This window comes from Heptranchias perlo, chromosome 7 (genome assembly GCF_035084215.1).
Source record: "Heptranchias perlo isolate sHepPer1 chromosome 7, sHepPer1.hap1, whole genome shotgun sequence".
NCBI lineage: Eukaryota > Metazoa > Chordata > Chondrichthyes > Hexanchiformes > Hexanchidae > Heptranchias > Heptranchias perlo.
Genome location: NC_090331.1, coordinates 3535905 through 3548319, shown reverse-complemented (window position 1 = coordinate 3548319; position 12415 = coordinate 3535905). Strand labels below are relative to the sequence as shown.

The 12415-nt window shown below is 45.0% G+C and overlaps 1 long non-coding RNA gene across 1 annotated transcript in view; it reads right to left on the bottom strand.

Moving 5' to 3' along the window:
- The window catches only part of LOC137323460 (uncharacterized), a 35565-nt gene that overhangs the window by 9871 nt on the left and 13279 nt on the right, over positions 1–12415 (bottom strand). Inside the window, exons 2-3 of the long non-coding RNA XR_010963373.1 lie at positions 6354–6403; positions 394–534 (exon numbers count right to left, since the gene is read on the bottom strand). This is a non-coding gene — a long non-coding RNA (uncharacterized lncRNA). The remainder of the gene's footprint in view (positions 1–393; positions 535–6353; positions 6404–12415) is intronic.

Genomic DNA, 12415 nt, shown 5'->3' with positions numbered 1-12415 from the left:
GATGAACTGGATTGCTCTTACAAAGAGCCGGCACGGGCTCGATGGGCCGAATGGCCTCCTTCCCTGCTGTAACCATTCTATGATTCTAAAATACTGCTGCACCCCAAGACCCAATTTCAGCACTGCCAGACCCCAACCTCCCTTCCCAGTTGCTCCCAGATCCTATGGGCCACCCCCAGCGCTAGCAAGTCAGTGTCCTGGTAACACTGTTTGGCATAAACACCCCTGTCCTTTTTAAACCTCTTGATTCACAGTGACCAATGCCATTGGGGATCTGCTGGTATTTTACATAAAAAGTATTCACATTGCCTCCAACCAAACCAAAAAGACAACTGCCAGGGGACTTGATCCCTCCATAGCCAAAATAAGCAGGGCAATATTCTGTGCATTTACCTAACTAGCGGCGCACATTCCTGCAGTGATCGATTCCTGTGGGATGGCATTGCATTTCTTCTGTAAACCTCTCTGGGCAAAAGCTGCGAAAGTCTGGCCATGGTACGGTGCCATTTTGTCCTTCGATAAACACTGTAGATACTGAATAAGACCCATATGTGAATGTAAGAACATAAGAACATAAGAAATTGGAGCAGGAGTAGGCCAATCGGCCCCTCGAGCCTGCTCCGCCATTCAATAAGATCATGGCTGATCTGATCCCAACCACAAATCTAAAGAACACAAGAAGTCGGAGCAGGACCCGGCCACATAGCCCCTGGGCCCTCTCCGCCACCCACAGGGCATTGACCGATCCGAACTCAGCTTCATGTCCAATTTCCTGACCGCTCCCCATAACCCCTAATTCCCTTTACTTCTAGGAAACTGCCTATTTCTGTTTTAAATTTATCTAATGATGTAGCTTCCACAGCTTCCTGGGGCAGCAAATTCCACAGACCTACCACCCTCTGAGTGAAGAAGTTTCTCCTCATCTCAGTTTTGAAAGAGCAGCCCCTTATTCTAAGATTATGCCCCCTAGTTCTAGTTTCATCCATCTTTGGGAACATCCTTACTGCATCCACCCGATCAAGACCCTTCACAATCTTATATGTTTCAATAAGATCGCCTCTCATTCTTCTGAACTCCAATGAGTAGAGTCCCAATCTACTCAACCTCTCCTCATATGTCCGCCCCCTCATCCCCGGGATTAACCGAGTGAACCTTCTTTGTACTGCCTCGAGAGCAAGTATGTCTTTTCTTAAGTATGGAGACCAAAACTGTATGCAGTATTCCAGGTGCGGTCTCACCAATACCTTATATAACTGCAGCAATACCTCCTTGTTTTTATATTCTATCCCCCTAGCAATAAAAGCCAACATTCCGTTGGCTTTCTTGATCACCTGCTGCACCTGCATACCAACTTTTTGATTTTCTTGCACTAGGACCCCCAGATCCCTTTGTACTGCAGTACTTTCCAGTCTCTCGCCATTAAGAAAATAACTTGCTCTCTGATTTTTCCTGCCAAAGTGCATAACCTCACATTTTCCAATATTATATTGCATCTGCCAAATCTCCGCCCACTCACCCAGCCTGTCTATATCCCCTTGCAGGTTTTTTATGTCCTCCTCACTCTCTACTTTCCCTCCCATCTTTGTATCATCTGCAAATTTTGATGTGTTGCACTCGGTCCCCTCCTCCAAATCGTTAATATAGATTGTAAAGAGTTGGGGACCCAGCACCGACCCCTGTGGAACACCACTGGTTACTGGTTGCCAGTCCGAAAATAAACCATTTATCCCAACTCTCTGCTTCCTGTTCGATAACCAATCCTCCACCCATGCCAGAATATTACCCCCAATCCCGTGATTTTTTATCTTAAGTAATAATCTTTTATGTGGCACCTTGTCGAATGCCTTCTGGAAGTCTAAATACACTACGTCCACTGGTTCCCCTTTATCCACCCTATACGTTATATCCTCGAAGAACTCAAGCAAATTTGTCAGACATGACTTCCCCTTCATGAAGCCATGCTGACTTTGTCCTATTAAATTATGCTTATCTAAATGTTCCGTTACTGTCTCCTTAATAATAGACTCCAAAATTTTACCCACCACAGATGTTAAGCTAACTGGCCTATAATTTCCAGCCTTCTGCCTACTACCCTTTTTAAATAACGGTGTTACATTAGCAGTTTTCCAATCTGCCGGGACCTCTCCTGAGTCCAGGGAATTTTGGAAAACTATCACCAAAGCATCCACAATCCCTACTGCCACTTCCCTCAAGACCCTAGGATGGAAGCCATCAGGTCCAGGGGATTTATCCGCCTTGAGTCCCATTATTTTACTGAGTACCATCTCCTGAGTGATTTTAATCGTATTTAGCTCCTCCCCCCCGAGAGTCCCCTGTTTGTCCAGTGTTGGGATATTCTTAGTGTCCTCTACTGTAAAGACTGAAACAAAATATTTGTTCAGCATTTTTGCCATCTCCATGTTTCCCACCATTAATTTCCCGGTCTCATCCTCTAAGGGACCTATGTTTGCCTTAGCCACCCTTTTTCTTTTTATATAACTATAGAAACTCTTGCTATCTGTTTTTATATTTTTTGCTAATTTCTTTTCATAATCTAACTTCCCTTTCTTAATCAATCCTTTAGTTACTTTTTGCTGTCTTTTGAAGAATTCCCAATCTTCTATCCTCCCACTAAGTTTGGCTACCTTATATGTCCTTGTTTTTAGTCGGATACTATCCTTGATTTCTTTACTTAGCCACGGATGGCTGTCATTTCTTTTACACCCTTTTTTCCTCAGTGGAATATATTTATTTTGAAAGTTGTAAAATAACTCCCTAAATGAACACCACTGCTCATGTACCGTCTTACCCTTTAATCTATTTTCCCAGTCCACTTTAATCAATTCCGCTCTCATACCATCATAGTCTCCTTTATTCAAGCTCAGTACGCTTGTTTGAGAATCAACCTTCTCACCCTCTAATTGGATATGGAATTCAACCATGTTGTGGTCGCTCGTTCCAAGGGGATCCTTAACTAGGACATTATTAATTAATCCTGACTCATTACACAGGACCAGGTCCAAGGTTGCCTGCCCCCTTGTAGGATCAGTTACATACTGCTCAAGAAATCCATCCCTGATGCACTCAATGAACTCGTCCTCAAGGCTGCTCTGCCCAATTTGATTTGTCCAGTTAATATGATAATTAAAATCCCCCATAATTATGGCTGTTCCCTTATTACATGCCCCGACTATCTCCTGATTAATACTTCTTCCAGCAGAGTTGCAACTATTAGGAGGCCTATATACTACGCCCACTAATGTTTTTTTTCCCTTATTATTCCTTATCTCCACCCAAACTGTTTCATTATCTTGATGCTTTGTCCCAATATCATTTCTCTGTATTACAGTGATTCCTTCCTTTATTAACATATGTGAAGGAGGGCACTTCACACACAGTGTTTAAAAAGGTGTGGACATCTTGAGATTCTTCTTCATCGCACAAAATACAATGGAGAAATATTGTTGAGTACCCCAACTGCTGACATTGGGGAAATAAGCTGGCCGGTCAAGGAGCCATCTTTGCATTGGTAAAAGTTGGGATGTGCTCCCTCTCAAAGTAAGAATTCCAACTCTCCAGTTCAGCTAAGTTTTCTCATCACATCTAATGCTTCTTAAAATTAGCAGGTTTATTGGATTTTTTAATGTCCTCAATGGACCATCTCTTGTGTGGTCTTCCTTTTGTTTTATTCTGTCAGATTAAATACCCTGGAACTATTAAATAATGAATTTTTGCTCGTCTCTGCTCCTTGTCCCGTTTCCCACTCTCTTCACCTCGCTCCTCTACTCTGCAGCACCTCGGACGCCCTTTTTCCCGCTCCTTTCTCTCTCGGCTCGCGCCCGCAGAAGTTTCTAGGCGCCCCGGTCTCACTGAGCGCCTCCCCGGGTTCGCGCCCGCAGAAGTTTCCAGGCGCCCCGCTCTCACTGAGCACTTTTCACCTTTCCATTCAAATTTGAATCTAACGGCCATTTCTAACGACTGATTCCAAGGTCCCGGGAATGAGCAGCTTCCCCGTTCCTTCTTCGCAGCGCTCCCCAGTCAGCGTTAGTCCAACTGAGGATAATAATGGGCATATGGATTTAGAGAGGGAAATGTTAGGAGTGATATTCGAGAACAGTGGCAGAGAATAAGCAAAGAACCAGCATAGCTTATAGAAGCATAGAAAGATTGCAACACGGAAGGAGGCCATTTGGCCCATCGAATCTGCACCGGCTCTATGCAAGAGCTGTCCAGCGAGTCCCATTCCCCCGCCCTTTCCTGGTAACCCTGCAATTTTTTTCCTTACAAGTACTTATCCAGTTCCCTTTTGAAGGCCACTTGCTGTGTAAAAAAGTTATTCCTCATGTCACCTTTGGTTCTTTTGCCAATCACCTTAAATCTGTGTTTTCTGGTTCTTGACCCTTCTGCCAATGGGAACAGTTTCTCTCCATCTATTCTGTCGAGACCCTTCATGATTTTGAACACCTCTATCAAATCTCCTCTCACCCGTCTCTGTTCCAAGGAGAACAACCCCAGCTTCTCCAGTCTATCCACATAACTGAAGTCCCTCATCCCTGGAATCATCTACTAAATCTCTTCTGCACCCTCTCTAAGGCCTTCACATCCTTCCTAAAGTGCGGTGCCCAGAACTGGACACAATACTCCAGCACTGGCCGAACTAATGTTTTATGAAGGTTCTTCATGACTTCCATACTTTTGTACTCCATACCTCTATTTATACAGCCCAGGATCCCATATGCTTTTTTAACTGCTTTCTCAAACTGCCCTGACAACGATTTGTGTACAGATACCCCCAGATCTCTCTGCTCTTGTACACCTTTTAGAATTGTGCCCTTTAGTTTATGTTGCCTCTCCTCATTCTTCCTACCGAAATGCAGCACCTCGCATTTTTCCGCGTTAAATTTCATCTGCTACATGTCCGCCCATGCCACTAGCCTGTCTATCTCCTCTTGAAGTCTATCACTATCCTCCTCACTGTTCACTACATTTCCAAGTTTTGTGTCATCTGCAAATTCTGAAATTGTGCCCTGTACACCCAAGTCCAAGTCATTAATATATATCAAGAAAAACAGTGGTCCTCATACCGACCCCTGGGGAACACCACTGTACACCTCCCTCCAGTCTGAAAAACAACCGTTCAAAACTACTCTCTGTTTCCTGTCACTTGCCCAATTATGTATCCATGCGGCTACTGCCCCTTTAATTCCATGGGCTTCAATCTTAATGACAAGCCTATTATGTAGCACTTTATCAAACGCCTTTTGAAAGTCCATATACACCACAATTTATTTCAACCATTGCCTGGTCTGATTCAACTGGTACAGTGGGTACATTTATTTCAATTTAGTCTCTTGCCCATTTTCCTGGCTCCGAGTCCAGTCTGTGCTGGCCCTCAGCCTGAGATACTGCAGATTTTGATTTGGTGTTGCTGGCTTGTTGTTTTTAGTATATTTGCATTATATTTTCCGACCTAGTGTAGTCACGGTTGTAAAGTAGGAAATGCCGCAGCCAATTTGCACACAGCAAGATTCCACAAAGAGCTGAATGATAATGTCCCGATAATCAGTGATGTTGATTGATTGGGAGAACTCCCCTGATTTTCTTCCACGCTTCCTGGATCTCTGATGGTGTGAATTAGGATGAGTTAGTTAAGACCTTTTGCAAGCCATCGCCTTTGTCCCAGCCTTCAGAGATATCTCTGGAAAACACTAAAAGGGTGAATTCTGGAAAGTGGTTGACAGTCCCACCTGCAGAAGTCAAATGACATCTTGCAGAAAACTGTCCAGTTAGCTTACTTGGCTGCAAAAACTCCAGCAGCTGCTGTTAAACATGCCTTTGAATGCAAGAAGATTTTTTGGCAGGCAAGTTGAATAACTGTTAAGATCTTCAAGGCATTCTTCGACTGACACCAAGGGGCAGAGTTTATCACTGTGGGACTATCCACCTAGATTAAAGATCTAGCCAGGTATCGCAGCAGAGTAAGTCATTTTGTGGTTTTGCCCAAAGTTTCTTAGCAATGTACCTACCGCCACTGGGGTCCAGAATTCTCAACTGGAACCCAGACCTCATGATTCTCACCATAGACATCTCATGGAATGAGGTCCATACCCATCTTTCCAGCAGACTCATATTTTTCCCACCAATGATGTATTAGGGTAGAAAATTGCTTGACAACTTTCCGAGCAGAGGGAGGAGGATCACCAGACATGCTTGGTAGGCAAACAGCAGTGGTGCTCGCTACATTTTAGTGCCAATCCCCACAATTTCCAACGTGATCTGATCTTGCCCCTTCCTACATTTTCAAGCACTTAACAGATTCTACAGAATCGTTTGAATTGGTAACATAGTCTCACCTTATCTATGCAGTGTGTCCAGGAGACTGGCTGGTTGCAATCAAGGATACCTAAGGGGTCAATGGTCACAAATCTGTTTTCAGTCTGATTGCAGCAGTTATCTTGGTCACCCCATTTTCTCAACAGTTTTTGGGGAGCCAGCAGGACCAGAGCCAGTAGCACTCCTGCTCCCCCTGGTGCCACCAAAACTCTGCCCCCAAAAATGGCTGAGCCCTTTCCAGAGGTCCCTTTAAAGACCGCTGCACACTCCGCCCATTTGCTGGTGGGGTTACGTGTAGCGTGACATGAACCCAAGATCCCGGTTGAGGCCGTCCTCATGGGTGCGGAACTTGGCTATCAACTTCTGCTCGACGATTTTGCGTTGTCGTGTGTCTCGAAGGCCGCCTTGGAGAACGCTTACGCGAAGATTGGTGGCATTGTAAGCAGTATAGATGAAAACATAAAATTACAAAGGGATATTGATAGATTAGGTGAATGGGCAAAACTGTGGCAAATGGAATTCAATGTAGACAAATGTGAGGTCATCCACTTTGGATCAAAAAAGGATAGAACAGGGTACTTTCTAAATGGTAAAAAGTTAAAAACAGTGGATGTCCAAAGGAACATAGGGGTTCAGGTACATAGATCATTGAAGTGTCATGAACAGGTGCAGAAAATAATCAATAAGGCTAATGGAATGCTGGCCTTTATATCTAGAGGACGGGAGTACAAGGGGGCAGAAGTTATGCTGCAGCTATACAAAACCCTGGTTAGACCGCACCTGGAGCACTGTGAGCAGTTCTGGGCACCGCACCTTCGGAAGGACATATTGGCCTTGGAGGGAGTGCAGCGTAGGTTTACTAGAATGATACCCGGACTTCAAGGCTTAAGTTATGAGGAGAGATTACACAAATTGGGGTTGTATTCTCTGGAGTTTTGAAGGTTGAGGGGTGATCTGATCGAAGTTTATAAGATATTAAGGGGAACGGATAGGGTGGATAGAGAGAAACTATTTCCGCTGGTTGGGGATTCTAGGAGTAAGGGGCACTGTCTATAAATTAGAGCCAGACCTTTTAGGAACGAGATTAGAAAACATTTCTACACACAAAGGGTGGCAGAAGTTTGGAACTCTCTTCCACAAACGGCAATTGATACTAGCTCAATTGCTAAATTTAAATCTGAGATAGATAGCTTTTCGGCAACCAAAGGTATTAAGGGATATGGGCCAAAGGCGCGTATATGGAGTTAGATCACAGATCAGCCATGATCTTATCAAATGGCAGAGCAGGCACGAGGGGCTGAATGGCCTACTCCTGTTCCTATGTTCTTTAGTTCCCTTTCTGTCCCTGGTTTGACATTGAATTCATTATTCTAACTTACACGTCCTGGTTTCTGACTCTGCACTGTTATTAACCATTCTTCAATCTGATTGGTTAAAGAGATATCCAGTTGCTTGTCCTGTTCACAAAGATCGCAGATGCCCTGTAGAGATGGCCGCGTTGAATGGGCGCTCACAGCAAAATCCGGCCTCAGATGTTTTTGTTTCTCAGCATTGTTGGATTATGCCAGCCGTACTAACACACTGCAACTTCTATTATATCACCCCTTAATCTGTGTTATTCTAATGAAAAAAGACCCAAGTTTTCAAGCCTTTTTTCATATTTATATTTCCTCATACCAGGGAGTATCCTGGTGAATCTGTGCTGTACCATCTCTGAAGCCTCAGTGCAGAGAGCAATACTGTACACAAATATTCTAACTGAGGTCTTGTTAAGGTTTATATCGGCTCATCATTATCTTGTGGCTTTTATATTCTATACTTCATAATAAAACCTAGAATTCCATTCGCATTTTTTTTCCAACCTTATCAACCTGAGGTGCTGCCTTTAATGTCCTGTGAACCTGTCCCCCAAATCCCTCTGCTCTCCCACACACTGAGCTGACTCCCATTCCAAGCATAATTACTGCTGTTATTTCTTTCACCAAAATACATCACCTCACACTTACTGACATTGAATTCCATCTGACACTTTTTAGCCCATTCCCCCCATCTTATCAATATCTCTTTGCAGCTTCCTTTGGTCTTCTAAAGAATCAACTCTATTTTGGTATCATCTGCAAATTTCAACCCTGCTCCCTCGAGGTCTAAAGTCACTGATACAAACAGTGAACAGAAGTGGCCCCAGAACTAAACCCTGTGGGACCCCACTACCCACTTCCAACCACTCTGAAAAACTGCCCTTAACTCCTAGGGGTTAGTTTTGGCTTTCGGTGCACATTTGGCAGTGGTGGTGGGTGGAGCGATCACATTATCTGGCCAATGGTGGTGGGTGGAGCGATCACATTATCTGGCCAATGGTGGTGGGTGGAGCGATCACATTATCTGGCCAATGGTGGTGGGTGGAGCGATCACATTATCTGGCCAATGGTGGTGGGCGGAGCGATCACATTATCTGGCCAATGATGGTGGGTGGAGCGATCAGATTATTTGGCCAATGATGGTGGGTGGAGCGATCACATTATCTGGCCAATGATGGTGGGTGGAGCGATCACATTATTTGGCCAATGATGGTGGGTGGAGCGATCACATTATTTGGCCAATGGTGGTGGGTGGAGCGATCACATTATCTGGCCAATGGTGGTGGGTGGAGCGATCACATTATCTGGCCAATGATGGTGGGTGGAGCGATCACATTATTTGGCCAATGATGGTGGGTGGAGCGATCACATTATTTGGCCAATGATGGTGGGTGGAGCGATCACATTATCTGGCCAATGATGGTGGGTGGAGCGATCACATTATTTGGCCAATGGTGGTGGGTGGAGCGATCACATTATTTGGCCAATGGTGGTGGGTGGAGTGATCACATTATCTGGCCAATGGCAGCAGTGAGAGGCCCAAAACTCAGGAGCTGAGCCAGAGTGGGCACTGAAAGGGGAGGGAAGCAATCCCGGGGGGTCACGGAAGTGGGAGAGATTTATGTGGGGCCAGGAGGAACATTCAATCCAGTGGGACACTAACATTTTATGGGGGTCCCCACAGAGGGTGTAGGACCCTGGTTTGAATATTTATGTGGGTTCTCGCCTTTTCAGGGGATAATGGCAGAATTGTGCAGCTATTTGGGTGCTCATGGTGACTAGCTGGTTTCGTACTCATGGTGACTGGCTGGTTTGGTACTCATGGTGACTGGCTGATTGAGTGCTCATGGTGATTTTCACCATCATCTTCCTCCACCTGTTGCTGTGGTGGGTCTGCAGGAAGGGACGGTAGAATCCAACAATGGGTGAGCATCACCCCCTTGGGATTAAGGAGACAGAGACGGGAGTGGAAGGTTGTGTCTGTGTGGTGCTACACAGGGTTGCCAGGGCGACAGTGTCGGTGCTCGGTCAGTAACCTGGCGCTGGCAAGGTGCTGCCGACCACAGCATGAGCTCAGTGCCGTCTCCACCAGCGACCTGGCATCTCCTGGAAGAGGTGAGGGGAGTAAAGATGGGGAAGCCCTCTCTGGTACCCTGCCTTTGGCAGCCATTGTGTGCGCCAAGTTCTCCTGCAACGAGGCTAAGGCTGGCAGTTGAATGTGTGGCAAACAGCATAGGAGAGGTGAAGTGAGCGATGTGTGGGGTGTGAGAGTGTTAGAGCGGAGGAAGAGGTTATGTGATTGTGCGAGGTAGTTGTGTGTGTTAGGGGAGCTGTGTAACCATGGGGTGGGGAGTTGGAGCCCCCGAGTGCATTGTGAAGGGTTAATTGTGCAAGTGTTACTTTAAGAGGGTGAAGAGTGTGCTGGTGCCCACGATGGGCAATGAAGAAAAGGGAGAGGATGTGCAACATGTTACCTTGCCCACTCTGAGGAGGGTGTGGAACTTCTGGCAACCCTGGGGATGGTGAAGCTGGCAATCAGGGACAGTGCCACCTCCTTCCAGGTGGTACTAGTGATAAGTCTGGGTGACTTGGTGGCACCTACACCCAGAAGTCTATTCATCCTGTCCTTAATGCCCTCCAGGATAGTTTGACGGTCTGAATGAGTAAAGTTGTGCCCTCCACTTCTCTGGTTTGGTACCATGCCCTGCTGCCCGCTCGGTACAGATGCTGCTTATTCAGTATTCATATTTTTGCCGCAGTGTAATAAAAGATATTGGTAAGACAGGCAGCAAGAGTAATCTGAGGGCCAAGCAGTCTTACTGACTTTCCTTCTTATCCCCCAGTGTTCTGCTGAAGAGGGCAGCCTGAACAGGGAATGTAAAAGGACAATATTTAACCCTCAACCAACGTAACAAAAGAAACAGATGATCTGGTCATTTACCTCATTGCTGTTTGTGGGATCTTGCTGTGCGCAAACTGGCTGCCGTGTTTCCTAAATCATAGCAGTGACTACACTTCAAAAAGTATTTAATTGGTTGTAAAGCCCTTTGGGACTTCCTGAGGTGGTGAAAGGCGCTATAGAAATGCAAGTTCTTTCTTTTTTTCTTACTCCTGTCTCGATGTTCTTGCAGTGATGGTTTATTTAAAAGTTCTTAATTCATGTTACTGGATAATTCAAAAAGAATAAACATAAGCATTACGAGTAGAGCTGCATGTGCAATGGTTCCAGAAGGGTCCAAGAGATAAACACAGATCAACATAAACAGATTTCACAACTGTGACTGTCAGCTTGCAGTGCAGACGGGAAACTGCTTATCAACTGATCACACCAGTGCAAAGAAGAGGGTGTGTTACACACGAGGAGGTCACCTCCCCCTTACATTTATCTCAACCACTTAAACTATTATGTGATGCATGCCTTCTGTTCAGATATGTTACTGTAATTCAGTTTATAATACAATATTTTGTGACAAAATCGGTAATTTATTGGCAGGGCATCTCAAAATCTGAATACTGCATTGCTCTGATCTCACATCCTGCAGCAGCGTGTTCTGATGAGGCAGTGTAGAAGGAGCTTTACTCTGTTTCTAACCCGTGCTATACCTGCCCTGGTGGTGTTTGATGGGACAGTGTTGAGGGAGCTTTACTCTGTATCTAACCCGTGCTGTATCTGCCCTGGGAGTATTTGATGGGACACTGTAGAGGGAGCTTTACTCTGTATCTAACGTGGACTGGAAGCAGCTACTTGAAGGTAAATCAGTGTCAGAGCAGTGGGAGGCATTCAAGGGGGAGATTCAAAGGGTTCAGAGCAAATATGTTCCTGCAAAGAAAACGGGTGGGACTGCCAAATCTACAGCCCCCTGGATAACAAGGAGCATACAGGGTAAGATAAGGCAAAAAAGGGAAGCTTATGTCAGACACCGAGAGCTCAATACTGCAGAAAGCCTAGAGGAGTGTAGAAAGTGCAAGGGTGAAATTAAAAAGGAAATTAGGAAAGCAAAGAGAGGGCATGAAAAAATATTGGCAACTAAAATTAGGGAAAACCCAAAAATGTTTTATAAATACATAAAGAGCAAGAGGATAACTAAGGAAAGAGCAGGGCCGATTAGAGACCAAAAAGGTAACCTATGTGTGGAGGCGGAAGATGTGGGTATGGTTCTTAATGAATACTTTGCTTCCGTCTTCACAAAAGAGGAGGATGATGCAGACATTGTAGTTAAGGAGGAGGAGTGTGAAATATTGGATGGGATAAACATAGTGAGAGAGGAAGTATTAAGGAGTTTAGCATCTTTGAAAATAGGTAAAGCACCAGGCCCGGATGAAATGTATCCCTGGCTGTTAAAAGAAGCAAGGGAGGAAATAACGGAGGCTCTAACCATCATTTTATGATCCTCCCTGGCTACAGGCATGGTGCCAGAGGATTGGAGGACTGTTAATGTTGTACCATTGTTTAAAAAGGAAGAAAAGGATAGACCTGGTAATTATAGGCCAGTCAGTCTAACCTCAGTGGTGGCCAAATTATTGGAATTAATTCTGAGGGACAGTATAAGCCGACATTTAGAAAGGCACGGAGTAATCAAGGACAGTTAGCATGGATTTGTCAAGGTAAGGTCGTGCCTGACTAACTTGAATGAATTTTTCGATGAGTTGACAAGGAGGGTCAACGAGGGTAGTGCGTTTGATACAGTCTACATGGATTTTAGCAAGGCTTTTGACAAGATCCC